Source organism: Capsicum annuum, chromosome 11 (genome assembly GCF_002878395.1).
Source record: "Capsicum annuum cultivar UCD-10X-F1 chromosome 11, UCD10Xv1.1, whole genome shotgun sequence".
In the NCBI taxonomy this organism is placed as follows: Eukaryota; Viridiplantae; Streptophyta; class Magnoliopsida; order Solanales; family Solanaceae; genus Capsicum; species Capsicum annuum.
The window spans coordinates 215,655,443-215,679,519 of NC_061121.1; positions in this window are offsets into that span (position 1 = coordinate 215,655,443).

A 24,077-nucleotide genomic window follows, 5' to 3' on the forward strand; every position below is an offset into this window, starting at 1 on the left:
GCCAAATGAGAAAAGAAAATACGTTTCATCTTTATGTTCTATGTTCTTACTCACAAGGTAATGCAGGTTTTAAATAGGAATAGTTACCAATACAGATCATTCGATCACCTAGTCACACACACAGAGTTCGTGTATGTGTGTATATTGCATGTATAGGTATATATGGATATGTATAGCATATGTACACATATGTGTAGCATATGTATATTATACAATGATAGTTGAAGTGTGCTATGATAAAAATTTGGTAATAGCACAGGTAGGATATATTCTCTCCAAAATAAGTAAATCCACGCGTCTTACATTGTAAATCTTACGCGATATGGCATATAGAATGTGCATGTGCATCGATTTGTCACGTACAATGCCTGTGTCTATTTGTTCAACTTTACAATGGTTTAAGTGACTTCTTGCGCATACTCAAATTGGAGGAATGGATGTCAATTGAGGCAAAGTTAAAAATCACGTTTATATACCATGCCTTTTTTAATATCCGAGAGAATTTTTTTAAAGTATTATTTTCAAAATATTTATTCAGAGAAAATAAAATTTAAGATCGAAGATTCTAAGAGATAAAAATTTAAGATTAGACACTTTGAAAGACACTAAGCGTAATTTTTCCAAGGGTGGGCCTATATTGCCGAACTGGCCCAAGCCAATTGGGGTTGATCCAACCCATTAGATTAAGGGGAAAGAACACCTAAAACTAAAATAATTTCACAAAATTAGCACCTAATTTAAAAAACTGAAAAATAACACTTGATCATAGTGACTGCTTACCCCAAGATCTTTATTATCACGACTATATACTTAGACGGCTACACGTACTTCATTAGTGCATGGATTTATCAACCAGCACTCAAAAAGAATTGTAATAAGTTTGGTATGGCTCCTTTTCTTCTTTTAAAGATTCTATTCTTTTTTATTCTTTTTAAAAAATTGATTAATTGCTTTTTTTTTTCAGATTATTTTGTATTCACCAACATTATTAAAATAACATACTATTTGTTTTGTTTAGTTTTACTTATTTATACAATAAACTACAATACCATATACTTTTAATATAATAAAATTGTTTAAGATATATATTAATATATAATAATGATACAGTTTCTACATATATACATATTCTATATAATAATTATAGAATTTTTATACATATTCTATACAATTTTTAACTATTATTATTATTTAGATACATATTTTATACGACTCTATATAATTTTTACATGCATTCTAAAAATGTATCAATCTAGTATAAGAGAGTATCAATTGAGTATATGGACACTTCAAGTGTATCAATGTAGTATAAAAGTTTATTAATATGGTATAAAAGAGTATCAATTGGCTATAGAGACTGCATGTGCTTGCATAGAATTTTTTTTCTCTTTTTTAAAAAGTGTATCAATATAGTATAAAAGTGTATCAATGTGGTATAAAAGTGTATCAATTGAGTATAGAGACTGCATGTACCTAATTGGGCCAAATGGCTAAAAAAGGGAATAACTTTAGTCGACTGGTTACAGCATGTCCACCTTTTCAATTATGGGCCATTTTTTTTTAAATGACCATGCCATGTCCTTTTCCCTTAGATTAACAAGTCAATAAGTCCTTTTAGCTGTAAAGCCTCTTGTTCTCGAAATTGGATGGTCTTAAACTTTAGATCCGTTTATTAGATTATGAAACTTTAAGGGTGTGTCTGGCAATTTTTGATGTTCGATGATCAAATTTTTTGAAATTTTTTAAGAACAAGTTCCTTATATATATGAGAAAAAAAATGGCATTCCTAATGAAAGTAGAAAAAAAAAACAGGTTCCACAATTGACATTCCACATTGATTGTATCACTCCGTCCTCCAACATACTATCATTTCTATTCTAGAATTTGTACTAAACTCCATTGAAGAGTCTTGAAGTTTTAGCTATAGGAGTTGCACTCCACGACATTTTTCTAGAGTTCGAAAAAAGGTATCGAAAAAATACCATACTGATAAAAGGAGTTAATTATTCGTATGATCTCGAAACAATGAAAATTACCTAGTTTATTCACAGAAGATAAAAATTTAAGATTGAACACTTTAAGAGAGAAAATTTAAAGATCGAAAACTTTAGAAGACACTAAACGTAATTCCCCTAAATTGGGCTTGTATTTCCGAACTGGCCCAAGCCAATTCAACTTGGGTTGATCCAATCCATTAGATTAGCAAGTTAGTGAGCCCTTTGGGCTGTAAAGCCTCTTGTCCTTAAAATTGGGTGGTCTTAAGCTATTAATCCATTTATTAGATTATTTTAGAGGTGGGCATAAATACTGAAATACCGAACGGAACCGAATTATTTCGATTTCAATTTTTTGATTTTTCAATTCGATTTTGATTTTTTTTTTTATAAATTCGGTATTTCAGTTCGGTTTTCGATTTTTATGTTAACGTAATTTGGTTTAAACCGAAATAAACCAAATTTTTTGATATACTTTTTATTATTATATATATATATATATATATATATATATATATATATATTATATGTTTATTATTTAATATTTATAATATTTAAGCCCATTAACTATCTAGTTTTTAGCTACAACCCACTACCGCATACAACCCAAAATCGAAAGTTACTTTTTGCATTGATTTTTACAATCAAAAGTTAATATATTGTCCTCCATCTGATTTTTGCATTTTTATTTGGGCATTGGAGGTGATTATTCTCATTTGTCACCTAGAAGACTTTATAAGTTTATATTGACTTTTCTTTAACGTAAGAAAGTTAAACTAGTCCGATTTACAAATATAATTTATCCCATTAAACAGGCCCAAAATTGAAAAATTAAAATTATTAAATCGAAATAGAACCGAACCGAAGTTTACATAAAACGAACCGAACCGAACCGAACTAATTCAATTTAGTTTTGGATACACCTAATTTCATAATCGAAAATCAAAAAAATCAAAATAAAAAAATCAAACCCGAACCGAAGAGCCGAATGTCCACTCCTAGATCATTTTGGTGTGAGGTATAAAGGATAAATAGTCCCTGGATAAAATGAAGGATTATTTTATTTTATGTTTGGTTAAGGTATTAGTTAGTATCGAAATTATTATCTCACCATTTATACGATAGTGATAGGATAAGTTATCATATATACATGATGAGTTAACTAATCTCGAAATAACTTTTTCTCAATTAAACAACTTGTGTTCGCGTTTTTTCATGTTCGATTATTGAAGTTTTCGAAAAATGTTAAGAAACTAAGTTTCTTAAAAATGAGAAAAAATGAAGTCTCTAATAAAAATAGGGAAAACAATCCACAATTAATATTCCATATTGCTTGTATAATTCCCATCCTCCAACACTGATCATTTTCATTCTAGAATTTTTACTAAACTCCATTGAGTAGTCCTAAAGTTTTAACTATAGGAGTGGAACTCCACAACATTGTTCTAGGTTCAAAAACGTAGCAAAAAGAATTACTATATGATAAAAAGAGTTAATTACACGTATTATCATCCAAACTATGAAGATTACCTAGAAAAAGAATTCTCTTTTTGTCTATAATTATAAAATCACCTATATTTAACTCTTTTTCTTATGGGAATAAATTTTCATTCTTTAAATAATCATATAAATATTAACTCCTGATAAAAGTGGATACCAACAGGGCCTCTCAATAAAATTAGTAGTCTAAATCCACACTTTAATAAGAGGCATTAAATATATACATATACATATAAAATAATACTGTAATAATTTAGAGTTGTCTTTTTTATTAGTTGTATTTGGCATAGTATTTTTAAAAGACAAATAATCTTTAGCTTCACCTATTAATATGATTGTTAATAAAAGCAAAAATTTATTCTCGTCAATAAGATGTTGGCTGTTTATTTTCAATACATTAACTTGGATGTTGTTAAAACTTTATTATTAATATGAAGTTTGAGTTGTTTAATTCAAAGTTCTAAAACATTTCTAGTAAAATTAGATAATATTTCTTTCTTTACTTCTTTTTTTTTTTAATAATTTTTTAAACATATTCACAATCTTTATTATTGTTTCAAGAAAAGTTAAAATCATAAAATTTATTATTAAAATTTTTTAGGCCTCAAAATTTTGAGAACCTGAAGCAAACGCTTTACTAGTCTTACTCTTAAACTACCCCTGAGTACCTAGATCTTTTTTCTATTTGTTATATCACAAGTTTAAAATTCATGAAAAGGAAAAATGGAAACATCTAGTTGCCAAAATGGATTCCATAATTCAATTCAAATCAGCAGCGAGAGCCCTGATGAATATTTTTTCTCTTTGATTTTTCATTCGATGTTCGATATATGTATTGAAATTCAATTGATTCGAATTTGCACAATACATGGCCCATTTTTGAAGACAATGCTTTCAATATAATTTTTTCTATTTTCAGAACTCAAATTCAAAATCTCTTATTAAAGGTTGAAGGGATTCTTAGTATCTCATTACATTATGCAATGTAAATGCTTGAAACAAAATAGTCATGCCATCCTGTTCGGCCTTCGCTAATTTGTTAGCCACCTGATTTTGCTCCCTAAAGTTGTGTAGTGGTAGATGCGCCTGGAGATTCCTGATTAAGTACCTGCACTCATGTAAGATGATCAATTTTTATCATGAGGGAGGGCTATGGTTGAAGAGTTAGTGGTAATTGTACTTCCTCAATCCTATATTATTTGTCGTATTTTCTTTTTGTACATCTCTTAAAAATTTATAAAAAAAAATAATTAAATTTTTCTTCGTACAACTTTACTTGTTCACTATATTAAAAATAGAATGTCTAGCTTAAAAAATGAAGAGATAATTATCACTTAGTTCATAAATTATCCTTATTATGAACTATAGTTCTTTGCCAAAACATTAAATCTATTAAATTATAAATGTTATAAATGTATTTACATTATAGTGAATGTCTATCAAGAATATAGATAAGATGTATCATGATCTAGTAGATATCTATCAAGATTTGAAGTATCTATCTTTTAGAGTGGAACTAGAGGTAATTTCTCCTATAAATAGAGGAGTTTTATTCATTGTAAATAATCCTGAAGCATCCCAGAGAATCATTCAAGAGAAATAAGAATTACTCTTTATTCTTCTTCTTTATTCTTTGTTATTTTATAACAGTTATCAGAACAACAAGAATAGAGAAAGAAGAGAGAGTAACTCTTTATTGATCTTGAGGAATTCTTGAGGGTACTCATTTTATATTTCATAAAGTGTTATCAGCACGAGTCTCTAACCAATTAAGATATCTATTTCAACCGATTCAACGATAAGCTCGAGCCTTTGGTGCGGTATGGAATCCAATCAATAATATTATTATAAGGAGATTATGAGGTATATCCTTAATTTATTTTTACTCGAGCTTTGTTGGCAAGATATATTAGTTTAGACTTGAGTGTATTGAGACAGTGAAACAACACAGTGATTTAAATCATATACTAAATTATATTGATTATAACATAAAATAATGAAATAGTGGTGGAATATAATTTATTATCACGTATAATTACGTACTTCTGTGCATATGACTAATACTATATACTTAAAATCAAGTATGTCAATTTGTTAAAGAACTACTCCAGCATTCATGGTAAGAATATTAGTAGATTGTGATTAATAAACTAGTTGAGGAATCAATTGGCAGACTTTCATTATCTTGTTACGAGTTTTTTCTTTTTCTTTTGGTTTATTGTTCATTGATTGAGGTAACAAGATGAATTTAATTTTATCTCATAAAGGGTAAGACACCAGGTTAGAGTCCCTATGCACCATGAAAAAATATTGGGTTCAAGTCTCATTGAGTTATGTCTAAGACGCTTTTATCTGAATAAGACATTGAGTTTAAATCTCAATGCACCATATTAATGATATTATAATGGCTAAAGCAAAATAATGAGTGTTTGATGAAAAGTCCTGAAGCATATCCCAGTGAGATGCTTCATTCGTGAAGCGAATGTGGTAGCAATATATGATAAGTCTGAAAAATGACAATTTGCTCAATTCTTGAACTGAATGTGCTAGCAATATATGATATACTTTGAAAGATATGTATACCTCAATTTGCTCCTAAAGTAGCAAAATCTTGAAAAAGGTTATAAGCTATCATAATTTAATAGGTTTAAGGCACGATTATATTCTATTCTTGGTGAATGAGAAGCTTATTAATGCAAATATGCAGTTGATTGTGATGGTATTACAACTCACTTCTGAAAGAGGTAGAATAACTGGGAAGAGTTATTTTAAAATCTACTTCTAAAATAGTAAATCTGAAATTTATCATGTAATAGTAAATTTGAAATTTACTAAAGAAAAAAAATATACATGTCATGGTAAACTTGTGTTTACTATTATAAATGAGTTCAAAAGTTGATATGAATGATTGTGATATCTCGAAGATGTGCATATTGAATATCATTGAAGAATTAGAGAATTCTTTAAGAATTGTTTACTTCGCTCGTTCTCATGATAAGTTGGTTGGACCAACTAATATTGAAATTGGATCCCTTAAAATTTGAAAAGTATAAAAAGTGAATAAGGGCCCGTTCACTTGTCATGTGATCTGTTACGATGCATCGATATAAGATGATCACTAGTACGTTTATTGTCAACCTGTAGTTTGACATTCATAAAATTTCTTGCTCAACAAAATTGAGTTAAGAGCATAACTTTGGATTGTGTAATCAAAACAATTCATCTTGATGATGATGGTGATAAAGAGCTAAATTATTGCTAATGAGAACAAAGTTTTATGTGTTAGTCTGAAATATGATATGCTGCATACAATAACACTTGTATGCATTAGACCAATAAATTATGATTATTTTTCCCTCTCAATTGGTTCAATTCAAGGTCAGGAACCAACTATTCCATCTAATAATTCTGATTTGTGGTATACGATTAATGAATATACCATGATACACAAAAATATATTCCTCAAAGAAGATGGAGGATGTATGTTAGTTTTCCTAACATAAGGGGAAGATTATAGGCAGCTATGAAGTATGTTAGGAATTATCATCAGATCCTCATTCAAAAGATAATTCAAGTCAAATGCCGAAAGTATCTCATATTTAAGCTGCAAGTGCTCCTATTTTGTGTCCCTAAAGGACAAAGTCTACGTATGTATGAAGCGTGGTAGACCAATCGTTTCAAATAAAATAATCCTTGAAAAGGATAAGGAGCAAATAATCGTAAGAAGAAGGCAATGTGCTCTTAAAGAGCATGCGACATAACATTTCATGAAACCTTATGAGAGGTTCAGGTACTTGAAAATAATGAAGTGATGAGATCTCAAAATATTATGTTACACTATGAACCGATACGAATTAATATATCATCAATATCTTTGATACAATATTGACGCAATATTATAAAAGATTACGAGGATTTGAATTTTACATTTATTTAAGTAAACTGACATAGAAACATTTATCAAGTGACATGAAAAAATGCATCTTGGTAAGCATAACACTTATTTGATTTGCAATCCGAACATTTGAAGATGTCACATATATTAATATTGTCACTTGACAAAAATCTATATGAAAATCCCTAAAGGATTCAAAATGCCTGAAGCATAGGAAAAAGCATAGGAAAACTTATTTATTATCCTTATAAGGGATAAATTAATGGTATGAATATTGTTGAAACTCTTGGAGAGTTTTCAAAATAAATAGATTATTTGCTAAAATGAGAAATATGAAGTATCATATCTTAGTGCAATTGGTGCACAACACTAATATATCTTACAAATATTACAAAGCCTGATATAGCCTTTTCTGTTAATTTGTTAGTAAGGTATAGTTCTGCTCTACTAGGAGACATCGAAATGAGATCAAACTCATGATCTTATTTTATTCTAAAGATTGCAGTTCCAATCTTGTTGATTATATTGATGTTGGGTATTTATTTAACCCGCATAAATATCGATCTCAAACATGTAATGCATTCACATGTGGGGATACTGTCGTATCTTGAAGATATACAAAGTAGTCTATTTAGCCACTTCATCAAACCACGCTGAAATAATAGTTATTCATGAAACAAGCCGAGAATGTGTATGGTTGAGTTCCATGATACATCTCATTCGAGAATAATGTGGTTTGAAATGTGATAATGTACCCACAATTTTATATGGATATAATGCAGCATGCATAACACATCTTAATGGATGATTCATAAAAGGAGATAGAATGAAGCACACTTCATCAAAACTGTTATACATACATGAGCTACAAAGAAATGGTGATATTAACGTGCAATAGATTCGTTCAAGTGACAATGTGACTGATTTATTCACCAAGTCTCCCCCAATTGCAACTTTTAAGAAGATGGTGCACAAGATCGAGATGCAAAGGTTCAATGATGTTTTCATTAGAGGGAGTTAGTATGCGTTGTATTCTTTTTCTCTTTCAAGGTTTTGTCTCGCTGAGTTTTTCTTGTAAGGTTTTTAATGAGGCAACTTATATGCGTATTGTTAGAGATGTGTACTTTCTTTCCTTCACTGGATTTTTTTCTCACTGGGTTTTTTTCTAGTAAAGTTTTAACGAGACACATTATCTATCAATTAGACATTCAAGAGGGAGTTTTAAAAATGTATTTACATTATAGTGAATGTCTATCAAAAATATATATAAGATCTATTATGATCTAATTGATATCTATCAGGATTTGAAGTATCTATCTTTTAAAGTAAAATTAGAGGTAATTTCTCTTATAAATAAAGAGGTTTTATTCATTGTAAATAATTCTGAAGCAACCCAGAGAATCCCTCAAGATAAATAAAAATTACTCTCTAATCTCTGATCTTCTTCTTTATTCTTTGTTATTTTATAACAATAAAAGATTTATAGTAAAATTGTCATTATATTTGTTATCAATTGAAGTATGTGACAAACCAATCAAAGTGAACGAAAAAGTATTATTTCACCCATATCAATCTTCAATAAACTGCACATTATTTAAGAACAAGGCCAACTTAATAGAATTTAGTAGGTGAATAGTTATAGGATCAACATTTTACTCCCGTTAATTTTTACTTATTACATTTTAACTTAGCATATTCATTAAGAAAAATAATTATTGAAATAATTATTTTATCATAATATCGCTATTAAATAATATTTACTATTGTATTTTGAAATTAATTTAAAGAAAAAATAATTAATGGTTAGGGTAAAATAAAAAAATAAAAATTATCTTTTCTTGACATGCCAAAAATAATAGATAAAACTTGAAATTCAATTAGTAAATAAGTGATAAGTAAAAACGAACGGAGGAAGCATCTCTACTTTAAACTCTTCAAATTTATAGTTTCTATGTTGTAATCAATATTGTCTGTTTTCGAAAACACTAATATTAAGGGTAAGATTGAAAAAATATTTAAAATGACAAATATTTTGAGATAAATATGGTGCTTGTGAGAATTTAAAGCGTCTTTTGTGATATCTTTTAGAAGTTGCCTTTTTCATTTATTTTTTGCTATTTCTTTTGATTTCATTTTTCGATCAGGGTTGTGAATTTTTCTCGGACCTGAACTTTTTGGGCTTTGGCCTAGTCATTTTGCACATTGATATTTGAATTTTTTAATAAATGGCCAAGATATGGCCACTTTGAATTTTATTTTTTTTTTTTAAAAGCGTAATCTTTATATGTTATGAAGGGAGTAATATATAAAGTTGTATCATGGTGTAATCTACTCTTTTAATTTGTGCTTGTGTGGATAATCGGCAGCTCGACAGAGAGCTTGTCTGGCCGCTATGGATGACTTCGAGTATTTTTACGTCTTCGTTTGCCTCTAAAATCCCAGATTTTGAAAGTGAAGTAATTGAATTTTCATATATCTATGGACACATCGATCTCCGTGTGAGGTTTTTTTTGTCATTTTCTTTATACTCAAGAACAACAAAAGAATGACCAAGAGCAGCTTGAACTACTTTAAGCATTAACAAGAGCCTACCTCTACTCGAAAGCAACGGTGAGGCATACATTGATTTTTGAGAAAGGTTGGTTTCCTTGCAGGATGCTTGCCTCGTTCACCGGTACTAAGCTATGAGAGGCTCAAACATCAGGTTTAATGTAAAGCAAGCCTTGCGAATGTGATGGCTCCATACGGGTATACTAGGCCCTGAAATTATAACAAAGACAAGACAATTTCAGGGACGACGTACGTGTTCTTGGGTATGTGTTGACTCGATTAGTATACAAGATCATCAACATAGTAATAGGATGCATCTGCTGAAGCCAAAACTAATGTAACAGCAAGCTGGACCAAAGCTTAACCATAGTTGGCTTTGGTCGTTGAAGCTTTGTCGTAGTGACATAACTTTCATACTCCAAAGACGTGATACTCATTAGCGAGCGTCTGGTGACCAACGATTCCAGATTCCTCTGTCTTTCTGTCATAGTCTACACTTGTCCGTCCAAATGGTTGACATCGCCATTAAGTTGGGTTACTCGGTTCTTGAGGATTACATTAACAACAACTATCGCTAATAGCACTCCATCTCTATCGTCATATACATGGTACAACAAGAAGAGAATTAGCAGAAAAAAGATTTTTACCCAAACTTCCCTCTAATACCTCCTAAAGCAAAATAGGCACGTGCACGGATAAAGAGTCTGCCTGAATCGTGTAGACCTAGGGCCCCTGCCAAGTACCAAAAGTTATAATAAAAGTAAAAATATTGTTACTAGAACAGACCACACAAATAGAGGTGATCTATGCATAGTCATTCCAGGTCCACCCATGTTGAAGATAGTTGTTATAAATAGAACCTAAAATGAATGAAACGCCATGTAGATGAAGAATAAAATTTGCTAAATCAACTGCTCCTCCAGAATGACCGGTAATACCACTTAAGGGCGGATAGAACATCCACCGAGTTATATAATGACCCATCATTTGCTTAAACTAAAAATAGCGAGCTGGTAAATATATATAATATGTGTATAGTAATGTATAGTATATATATACCGATTAGAAAAAATGGTAAATCTGATAAGTTATTTATATAGTGATCCAATTGTTTTTTGAATGCCTAGACATACCCACCCAAACATGACTTATTTTAAATGGTCGGGTCTTTTGATTTTATTTTTTTATAACTGTAGTGTGTGAAGTAGCTTCCACGCTCACCTCAATGTATTTCACGAACATCTGTCATCTCCCACCAATAAAAGATATCAAATTGTTGGGTTCGAAATCGAGAGGGCGTCATGCGGAAGCTTAAAGTTTGTAAATCAAGACGACGATAATTCAGATGACACAATATAAACTAAAAACATAATATTATTGATATAAATTGGCTAACTGGCCTACATATAAAAATTACTATTAAAAAAAATATAAAACTATTGGGAGAAAATGTCCCCCTAAACAAGGCTCATAAATGACTATATTGTGGATGTTATTGTGTTATTGTATGAGAAGGAAGGGTCTTCTGTTCATAGAGTTTCAAAAACTTTCTTTTAAGAAAAAGGTTAACCAAATATAATAAAGTTTTATATTTTTCTTTTAAGAAAAGTAATTATGGTATTACTTTTTTTTGCTTTCAAGAAAAATAAAACTTAATTTTAATACGAAAACTAAGGCAAAAACTCTAACAAATCTTTCCTTTTTGGCTTGATTTTTTGACAAAGCTTGACTCGCCTTCTTCATATGCATAATCTTCGTCTTCACATAACCTTCATATATCACTGCTGCTTTGCATGCTTAAAAATGGAGCCCTTTGGGTTAAAATATACGAGTCCTTTCGGGTTAAAAATATTGGAATCCTTTATAGGGTTAAAAGTGAGTTTTATTTTCAAATATGTAACAACAAGATTATTGAAAATATAATTGATAATATTCGTCTCCACATGTAGGTTTTGGACATATATTTTCATTATCATCAAATTGGTTGCAATTTTATTCAACAATTGGACCATCGAATCATTGAACCGTGGGCTCTGACACCTCTTGTTGGGTTCGAAATCGAGAGGGCGTCATGCAGAAGCTTAAAGTTTACAAACCAAGACAACGATAATTCAGATGACACAATATAAACTAAAAACATAATATTATTGATATAATTTGTCCAACTGGCCTACATATGAAAACTACTATTAAAGAAAACATAAAACTATTGGAAGAAAATCTCCGCCTATAAAAGACTCGTAAATGAATACATTGTGCATGCTATTGTGTTATTATATGAGAAGGGAGGGTCTTCTATTTATAGAGTTTCAAAACCTTTCTCCAAGAAAGAGGTTCGCCAAATATGATAAAGTTTTATATTTTTTTTTAAGAAAGATAAAAGTAATTATGATATTACTTTTATTTTTTCTTTCAAGAAAAATAAAACTTAATTTTGTTAAGAAAATCAGGGCAAAAAGCCTAACGCAAATGACTTTGTCTATCAAAAATAATACAGGAAGAAATAAACCACCTAGTATTTTACAATTTTATCGGTTTGGTCGATCTTACATTAGAAAGTCATAAATAATTTTGCTTGTTGAAGAAAGGACATCAGTCGCTCTTGTTCATAGTGGTTGAGAGAGTGCTCTCTACATCATGAGGTCGGGAGTTCAAAACTGATATAAGAGAGCAAATTAAAGGTGACGAGGTATTCTAAAGTACCTCCTTTTGATAATTTTATTATATATAGTTTTTTTTTATGTCCTTCTAAATTATATAATTTCTTTTATGTCCTTTGTAATTATATAATTTCTTTTATGTCCTTCGAAATTATTTAATTTCATTAACCTTCCTCAATCACTTTTATAACACAAACTTATAGTGCCTTAAATTATCAATAAAGATTAAATATCATTCTAAAAGTAAGCTTATGCATTAATGCTATCAATTTGAATCATCAAATACCCAAAAATTCTATATTTTATCCTCAATTCTTCTTATCAAAGTTCATTTATCATTTTCCCGATCTTTCGATTTCTTTATTTGTATCTTCATCTAAAAAAATCCTCTTTTCATCATAATCATCTTACTTCCTAAACACATTGAATGAGATACCAATTCAATTTCAGTATAATAGTTTAAATTTTATGTATATAATATATACATTAACTATATATATATATATATATATATATATGTATGTATGTATTATTTTATGTAGGATAAAAATGAATTAACTATATCATGCTTAACCCTAAAGATCAACCAAACATGGTTGTTCAAGTTATAACAAAATGACAAAACAATTAATTATTTTTGGTAGTAAGTTAAAAACACTCACTTGAAGAGTTGTTCAAGTTATAACAAAATGACAAAACAATTAATTACTTTTGGTAGTAAGTTAAAAACAATCACTTAAAGATCATTTAAATAGTTTTCTTATCCTACTGTCGAAAGTGAACATTTTTTATTTCATTAAGATATTTACCAGATTTTAATTAATCGAAACTGTATAATAAAAAATGTATAATGGAAACTCACATTTGGAAGTATGATTTTTGTAGTGTATGTTACTTTTGATCTATTCTAAAATTTTGACTTAACTTTTCGTTTATAGTGTAATTTTTATGTAGCGATTTGTGGGATTATTACGAGAACTTTTGGTGTTGTTAGTTAATTTTTTTTGATAAATATTAAATGACTAAAAAATGTTCACTCCATACTACTGATTAAGTAGTACTCCCTCAGTTACTAAATAACACTTTCTCCCGACAAGTGAATTGCTGGAGTATTTTTTAGTGTTCAAAATAAGTGAATGGTTCACAATTCAAGGTAGATGTTGGAAATTTTTTTCAAATTTACCCTCCATTAAATGTGTATTGGGAGTGATGTATCATTATTAAGGTTTTGAAATTTGAAAAGGGGAAAAATGAAAAAACATGATAAATTTATGTCTTTGCTTTTTTTTTGCTTAACATGTGTGCCAAAATCCAACAATTAACTTATTATGAAACGGAGGGAGTACGTGTTATACTTACTATAAATAAATATTTTATAATACTTTTTTCATCTATTCTTACTTGTTTAATTTTTTATTTTTGAATATTCAGTAATACTTGTGTAGTTTATAAAATTAATGGATAATTTATTTATTTCTATTCATTTTACCCTCAACATTAAATACGATTCATTATATAATGTATTTTTCAAAATATTAAATTTATTTTATTCAAAGGGTACTATAGTAAAATTACTCCTATCATTTACTGTTTCTTAATTCCTGTGCTAATTAAAAATTGGACAAATAAAGATTGGACAAAGAGAGTAGTATTGTCATTTTAGAGAACCAAGACATAATTATTTACTCCCTCCGTTCAAAATTACTTGTCACTTATTTTTTGATTGAATTTCTACTTTTACTTGTCATTTTTGACATGTCAAGGAAGGACAACCTTTTTTTTTTTTTTTTTCTATTTTACCTTAGCATTAATTGTTTGTTCTCTAAATTAATTTCAAGACACAATAGTAACTATCAATTAATTAGGGCAACGGTAAAATAATTATATTAATAATTGTTTTCTTAATGAATAGGTTGAGTCAAAATTTGACAAGTAAAAGTGAATGAAGAAAGTATTTGTTTTTCCCTTTATTTTTTTTTGGTAACTAACGATTTCATTTTATTACCAAAGTAACAATACAAATCATTACCAGCCTAATAGCATTGTCTGGCAGAACCAAAGACTTAATACATGATCAGACTATTGACATGGAGGGTAATAGTTCAGATCAGTAACCACAGTTGCTAACTTAGACCTAGCCATAACAATACACATAATATCCTGGATCACTAGTCTAACAACCTTCTTCGGAGGAGTCACAATCTTCTTAAAGATTCTACAGTTTCTCTCATTCCAGATGTTATAAACACATACTGCAAGCATCATCCTGAAGATATGTGTTTTTCCTTATCGACCTTTGACATTTTTAACAGTTCACAGGTCCAGGACAGGGTAGTCCTTGGTATATTCAACCATCCCAGCAGAGCATTCCACACTTTAGCAGCATAATCACATTGGATAAACAGATGTTCCAACATTTTCATCCTCAGTTTTACACAACATACAGGTCTTATTCCCTTGCATCTTCCATTTAATCAACCTATCTTTGGTAGACAGTTTATTCATGAAGGTCAGCCTTAGAATAAAGATTCATTTTGCAGCTCCATAGTTATTGCACATTAACCTCCTCCATGTCACTTTCTAAAATTCACCTAGTAATCTTTTATACATCTTCTTGAAGGGAAAAATGTTCCAATCTTGCGAGGTCTACCAAGGTCAATCCTGCATCTTGGCAATACTTATGTGTCTTAAGAATCTTATGCATCAACTAGGAAGCTTGCTTGGGCGTACCATCACTAATAGGAGCTCCCTTAATGTAGTAGAAGTGTACCCATTGCACCCGGAGTTTATCCTTCTTCCTACATAGAGTCCAAAGAAACTTCAAAATTGCAGCTTTGTTCCACAAAAATGAGGTCAGTCATGTTTACTCCACCAGCTACGTACCTGAGGTCTGCAAAAAGCTTCCCAAGCTACAAGGTTTATTTTTGATATTTCAGCATTTCCTGTCTATAGAACCTCCTACATATGCGCCTTCCATAACTCGAGTAACTCCCTTAAATAGTATACACATTTGAGACAAATAAGTTTGTATTGAAAACAACACACTCTTAATCAACTACAATCTACCTGAATAGGATAGGTATCTAGATGTTTGAGAAGTGATGTTGTTCATAATTTTTTCCACCAGTGGCTGACATTGGATGATGGGCATCCTTTTAGTCTTAAGAGGCATCCCTAAATACTTGAAAGGCATAGAACCTTCACTAGATCTAAGTAACTACAAGATTTGATGTTGGACATCACTCTTAACTCCTCCAAAATAGACAGTACTCTTGCTAGAGTTAGACTGCAACCCTGACACTTGAGAGAATCTAGAATAGCAATCAAAGAGCTTAGTAACAGAATTCATATTTCCCCTACAGAATAATAATAGATCATCAGCAAATCCAAGTTGCATCAACTTGAGCTTAGCACATTTAGGATGGTACTTGAACTTAGGTTGTGCATTGAGTCCCTTCAGAAGCCTGGTGAGATATTCCATCACTATAACAAAGAGGTGGTGTTGTTGGAACTCCATTTAGCACCACAGAGTATGTCACTGTACTAAGGCATTGCATAATCCAGTGCACAAATAAATTAGGAAAATTTAAGGCTCTATAAACTGTTCTACAAAGGGCCACTCTACAGAATCATAAGCTTTCTGAATATCAATCTTTAACATTTTCCCTTTATCGTAGTCATAAGTATCGAGACATATTAGTATTTGTGGAAAAATAAGAAAAGTATTAAATAGAGAGGAATATTAAATAATCTCTAGTTAATGATTTTCTTAAAAAACGTGCAAATAGAAAATGTCAGAGGTATTTAGGAATGAATAATATTTTATTGATTATTTTGATCTTAGTGGTTGTTTAATTAAGAAATAAGTTATCACAAAATTAGTTATCCTACCCTCAAGATGGAATAAAAATAACATTATAATTTCAAGATAACTCATCTCGAAATTAGTTGTCTCGAAATTTGATACATAGAATAAATCATCCCGTGTGGGATCGTCTGGTACGTAAAATAAATTATCCCAAAACTATCATTCTGGTATAATAATGCCTAGACTAATTTATACCACAAGGAAGGCGGAATAAAATAATTTCATGTTGGATAAAATAACATGAGATATCCCAACATAAAGTTTGATATTATATTTATACCATGTTTGATTGATGATATAAATTAATTCTGAGATAAATTTATATCATTAATCAAACATAATATAAATTTAATACCAAACTTAAACTTTCGAATATTTCACCTTATCCCTCGTACCAAACTAGCCATTAGTGCAATCATGAGGGATTGTTTTTTTTATTCTCTTCAAATTCTAGCCATTTTTAGGAACCAAACTAAAAAAGACTTGACTCTTTTCTCATCGGATAAAGAATCATAGGCATTGTTTATTTCCATTTTCCTCTTTCATCAATCTTCATTCCACTACTGTTAACTGGTTAATTCAAAGTAGTAGCATTTTCCAGCGAAGCAATAAAAATGGCAAAGAGGGAAGAAGGTGAAGCAGTGTGTGTTACTGGAGGCAATGGCTTCATTGGATCATGGCTTGTTAGTTCTCTCCTTCATCGTGGATATACTGTTTGTTCGTGGATATACTGTTTGTTCAACTTTATGATAGTTTAAGTGTCGACTTATACATATCTAAACTTAAAACACATAAATATCAGTAGAGGTAAAGTTAGACAACACGTTTATATATTTTTCCTATTTTAACATCTAAGAGAATTTTTCTTCAAGTATTATTTTCTAAACTTTTATTCATATTAGATAAAAATTTAAGACCAAACATTTTAGGAGAAAAAAAATTTTAAGATCGGACACATTAAAAGACACTAAACGTGATTTCTAGTAAACTATAGAAATGACCCTCATAGTTGGTGGCTTTGTTTTTTTGTCCCCAATAAGAAAAGTCCTACAAAACTAGTTTTACTTTTGTTTGATGCATAGAATAAATACCTATTTGACCCTCTGTACCTCAAATATTTTTAAACAACTCTCTATATTTATTTATCTTTCAGCTTCTATTTTTTTCTCTTTTTTATTTTTTGTTGATTTTTATTTTTATTTCCTCTCTTTTTTATTTTTTGATTTCCCAAGATATTCCCACAGCCGGCAGCCGTGAGACTAATCCTTCGTTCCTCGATTAGCACACTATGCGGTAGAAAACTGGCCACAGAGTTTTCTCTGTTCGCCAGAGGCGGGGATCGAACCCCCGACCTCTTGCTTAAGGGACATAGTGCTGAACCATTATGTCAACTCTAGTGGTTTATTTCCTCTCTTTTATTTCTTTTATTTTAATTTTTCTCAACCTTTACTTTTTTTTCTTTCTCCTCTCAACTTCTTCTTTTCCCTTTTTAAATTTTTGTTTGATTTATATTTTCTCTTTTCTCTTTTATTTTTATTTTTCAGCCTTTATTTTTTTTAAAAAAAAATTGTTATCTTTTTTTTCCTTCATTTTTTTGTTTTCCTCAACCTTCATCTTTTTTTGTTATTTTTTTTCATTTTCTTCTCTCAACCTATCTCTGCACTACAAAAAATTAGTATAACTGCGGAGGTTTATTTACGGGGATTATTTTAACCCCTGCAAAATTATATTAAATGCGAGGGTTAAAAATTGACCGTTAAAAATTATATAATTTGCGGGGGTTTTAACCCCCTACTATACATTTAAAAATACCATAAAAAATTACATAATTTGCGGGAATTTTAACACCCGCTATCCGTTTCTCAAAAAATACAGCTCCAAATTATATAATTTGCGGGGATTTTAACTCCCTCTATTCATAAAAAAAATACCTCGGTATTTCTGTAACACCCCGCATTTCGGGCTAGAACGAAAATCGTCATTTCTATGTGTAGATGTTCCAAAATCCATAAATCCTATGTAAATTTGGTATGTTAATCAATTACGTAGTGTGAGAACCTATTTGAGCATGATTTGAGATCATATAGATCCCCTAACTCAAGGTCAAGTTGAAAGCTTTCGTATCGTTCGAGTTTTAGTGAGTGTTGAAACTTGAGTAAACTTCAATCAACCATAAATCCTTGTATATGATGAACTAGGTGGACTACTATATATCAAATGAAAGCTCTTCGAATTATCTTTCCAACAATATCAATTTCGCCTAAATCCGATATCGGAGCAAAAAGTTATGCCCATTTTAGTCCAGCATGTCAGCCTGAAAAACTGAGTGATGACATTTCTGACGCCTTATCACATTCCTGACGACATTTCTGATAACTTATCATGTTCCTGATGACATTTATGATAACTTATCACAAGTGTGACGACTTATCAGCAAATGTCATCAGCCTTAGGCAGAAACCCATAAAATCCAACTCCCAAGTGACGATATTTGTGACGACTTATCACAAGTCTGACGACTTTTCACAAAATATCGTCAGCCGAGATTTTCAGCAATTGAGAAGCGATTTAGTAACGGTATTTTGGTCTTTTTCCTTCACTTCCCATGACTTATAACCCTCAAGGAACGTATTTTTCTTCTATTCGCTTTAGTTAAACATCTCAAAAATTCTCTACACACCTTCAACCACAAGGTTAGGGTTTCTTTCAAGATCAAGCCCCAAGACCAAGAATTCAAGAACTTCTCCAAGAACACTCAAGAATCAAGCACCACCATCCTAGAACTTTCAAGAAAAAACTTCAAGAAAAACTCTCAAGGCTTCAAAAGTCATCTTGTTCTACCAAATCAAGCTAAATAAGGTATGTGGGGTTTGAACAAGGATAACTCTTTCATCCTTGTGCCCAAAGATTTATTTTAAATTACAAATTTCTGAATTAAATATGATTTTCTCATGAATTTGAAGTTAGGGTTTATACCCATTATTATTATTTGCAAGATTATGAGATTTTCCATGGATTAAAAGTTGAATTACATTATTATGTTTATATTTCCATGCCTACTTCTGAATTTTCCAGATTTTAAGATGATTAATGAAACTTTATGTTATCAAGATGAATTTTGAGATGTTTTAACATGAGATTGAAACATGGGTCTTTAAGCCCTATTTGAGATTGTCATTTTTTTTAATTGTTGTGCCATAAGCACCCTATGATTATTGAGGAAGATTTTTGAGAAAGATTTTGAGAAAAGATTTGAGCTTTTGGTCACTACAGAATTGAAATCCACTTTAGCTATAGATTACATACTTTATAGTTGGTTTTATTATAAACCATGAGATTAGTTTAAAGTGGATTTTCTTTGAATTTTGAGCATGATATTGGGAGTAGTATTTAGCACCGAGTTGGGCATGTTACTACGATTTCATACCCCAGAATTATGTGCCACCGTAGGTTGAGATACTTATTTCCACCATACGTGGATAATTGAGATAGTGATCACTGAGATGAGATTGTTCTATTCCGATGACAAGGGTAGAACGGCCCTAACCTTACGAGGGCAAGTCGTGGGACATCATGGATGCTCACATGGTGTACATGTCGGTTAGAAGAACCTCCCAAATATATGTCCCCCACTCTTAAAACAGTTTATAGATTTAAAGCTTTAAGATAAAGTATTTACTATGCATAATGAGTTTCAGACTTCATTTAGCCTAAGAGTTTTTAGAACAGATACAGAACACAGATTTTAGAACTAAGTGTAATGGCTCACAAGATCTAGATTTTATGCTTTATTATTCATGATTTATATCTTCAAATTTCATATGTGGATAGAACAGATACAGAACACAGACTTATGTGGATTGTTTGTAGGGGTTTTGTAGTAGAGACAGTGTCTTTGACTTTGAATGATATTTGGGTCTGTTTATCCAATTGGTAGGCATCATAGATGTGATCCCTTTCAAACTTGAGTTTCGGCCGACCTCTCACCAGTTCCAATCTGGACTGTTTCTTGATGATATGCATACTAGCATGCCTAAGTTTTCTGTACCACAACCAAGTGTCATTGGTTTGCATAGTGAAGTAAGTTAAGTTAGCAAAGTCAGTACTATTTAAGACATAAATATTATCAATGCATTCATTAATAAGAGAGATGTCTCTTTTATTGTGTTTGGTGAAACAACTTTTATCTTTGAAAGAGACTCTAAATCTGGCATCATACTAAGCAAGTTATGTTTGAGGTTGTCTACTATATACACATCAATGAGTTCACATGAGGAGTTGAGCTTTACTGAGACAACTCTGATGACGTTGCCTCTAACTTTTTCACCGAATTTGACTGATCCCCATCTATTTTCCTTAGAGCACAAAAATTTTCTTTCTTTTCGATCATGTATCTGGAACATCCACTATCAATGACCCACATCCCCTTCTTATATCTCTTTCGGGCATGTTCCTACAAAAAAATAAAATCAATTTTGTTTAGGTACCCAAGTGGTCTTAGGTCCTTACGGGTTAAAGTGCTCCCTTTAGGCTTCCAAACCCACACACTTTTAGGCTTTTGCCTGCAACTGTAAGATTTTTTCCTTTTTTGTCCACAGAAATAATAGACAGCTCTTCGAGAGAAGAGAGAGGTCTTGAATTATTTAAACGATTTTGATGAGGAAATTGAGTTGGGTTTAAAAGAATTTAATCTCACAAAACTGACTCGGTGATTTTCTATTACTATTCAATTGCATTTTTACATCATCAAGATCTTCTTGAAGCAAGTCAATTTCAATTTGACATACTTTGATTACAACTTGACAGTTTCTTCGTCCCTCTTCGAGTTTTCGTTCAAGTCGAGCTTCCTAATTTTTCTTCTCTTGGCGAGTTTATTGTATTCATCTATAACTTTTTAAAGCTTATCGGTTATCATATCTAAATTAGATTCAGGAATATTACAGTTATGACAGTCGTGTGGTCTTACCTCACTTGATTCACCTTTTGCCATGAACCATATGTTGGTTGCTTCTATTTCTTCTTCAGTTTCATCTTCATCATTCCAAGCTCTAAAATTTTGATTCTGTCTAGATGATCTCCTTCTTAATTCTGGGTGGTTTTGTTTGAAGTGACTCAGCCTTCCACAGAGATAACAACGATCATCGTTTCTAGTGGAATCATTATTTTTAAATCCTTAGGATCTTTATTGTCTATGTCTCATGATTTACCTTACACCTCGATTTGTGAGAGCCATTCCTTCGCTATTGGTTTCTTCCAGAAAATCCTCCTTTTCAGTTAGTGCGGCATTGAAGGCTACTAGTTTCTTCTTTTCCTCCTTGTGGTACTTGTTGATATAGTTTTGTTCATATGCAATGATATTACCTCGTAGCTTGTCATATGTCATATTGTGAAGGTATTTGTCTTCTATAATGACAGCTTTAGTTTTCTAAACTTTTGGGAGACTTCAAATCAGCTTCTGAACTTGCAGGCTATGTGGATAGATCATCCCTAATGATTTTAGCCCGCATACGATTTTGCTGATTCTGGCAAACATTATTTCAATGTTCTCATTTTCTTCTATTTTGAAAAGATCTTATTCATTATCTAGAGCAACAATCTTTGACTTTCTGACTTTGGTGGCTCCTTCATAAGTTACCTTCAATTTATCCCACATCTCTTTTGCAGTCTCACAAGTTGATATCTTGTCATATTATTCTACACTAACTACACAAAGAATTAAACTGATAGCTCGTGCATTAGTTTGAATTACCTCGTGTTGTCCTTTAGAGACCTCGAAGCTTTCAAGGTATTTTATATTAGTACTGCTCAAGTCTTTGTCTTTGTCCTTCTGCTTCTCCTTGAGTACTGAAATTGGCTTTGGTATCTTCTTAATGACAACCCATGCTTGGAAGTCATTTGATTGGACGAAGATTCTAAATTTTTACTTCCAATAGGAGTAGCGTTGTCCATTGAAGTGGGGTGGTCTTGTGGAGGAATATTTGCCTTGAAGAAGAGCACTAGGAATTTGATAGTTTGCCATTTGATCTGTGCTCACGTGCAGTTAAGCAACACTGTTGGTGAGACCTACTCTGATACCAATTGAAATTCTAAAGAGGGGGTGAATTGAAAATTTCTATGAGTCGACTATTGAGCCTTTACAGTCGACTTGCCTGCAAATTAACACACTTCACAAAACAGATTAGATTTAAATAAATAGACAAGTAAATAATCAACTTGAAGTAAGGACACAAAGATTTATCCTGGTTCAAAACACCAATGTGGTGCCTACTTCCAGCCCCCTTGGATTTCAAAGTTTCCTTAGATCTTTTTTTAGTCGGCTCGAGTACAATAATGATAAACAAGTTTCGAAGACTTATTTTATTCTTTAGATCTTATGACACAGCCTCTGTTTGTATTACAAAGTTGACTCGATCCTATTCTTTGTATAATTATTGTAAACTAAGAATTACAAAGCTTTGTGACACATTGAGATTCTTTGAAGTTGCGTGCATTTGTCTATCCTCAGTGTTCTTCTTTTATATTATTCAGATGTTATTCTTCATAAGAAAACCCAAGAGATTTCTTCTCAATCAAGGATTTGAAGGTGATTCCTTGATTGATCAAATATGTCCATATGTGGTGCACCCTTTAAGTAGTACATGTCCATACTAGATATGTCCATGTAGAAGGTATGATCTTCTTTCCTTTTACTTTAGTCTTGATTGATTCATTTGCCATAAATCTGGGAAGTCAATGGTCCGTGATGAATGCCATTCTAATCTTGGTGTGATCTTCTTTGCTTCTGCTTTTGTCCTTAATTGATCTGTTTGCCATAAATCTTGGAAGTTGATGATTTGTGATTGATTTGTCCCAATCTAGGTACCGACTTTTTGTGAGTGAGTCCTTGCTTCCTTTTTCTGATCTTCTGATTGATTCCTCAAGGATCTTTTTGATCTTCTATATCTTCAGCATATTCTGCAAGATATTTGTTTATTAGTTTGTCTTTATTAAAACATATAGTGAATGTATGGAGCTATCAGCTAGCAGGTTAAGACCAATATTTCAAGCTGTACCAGGTATGATTTGCTGGCAATTGTAGACAACTAAGTAAATGGTACTAGCATTTTTGCTGAGCCAATGGACATGAAGGAAAGATATGAATATTGTGTGGAAAATTAATTTATGCCTCTTCTGTTGAAAACTGACTCATTGACATTGATGAAAATAGTGAAGGGTGAACGGAAAAGTCGTCGTTGGAGCACTGTCATGATTATCAGGAGAATTAGAACGTCTATTCAAGTTCAACCACATACACCTATAGGAAGGGCAATGCCCTGGCAGACATGAAGGTAAGGCAGAATTTTAATCACTAAGGGAGGTTCACATGCAAACACAACCGATTTTCTCACTCACAGAATCACAACAACATCAATCACAATGAACAGGTTCTAGAGGGAATTTTTGTAGGTTCACTTAGCTAATTATTCCACTTTAAATTTAAACTTGTATGAAGATGGCATTAATAATTATAGAGGTTCAATCCTTTATATAAGAATAAATTAGAGAAAAGGCTAAACTTTACAATGATTAGATGAATCGATTTTGTCCCATCTGAGCTAAAATGGAACTTA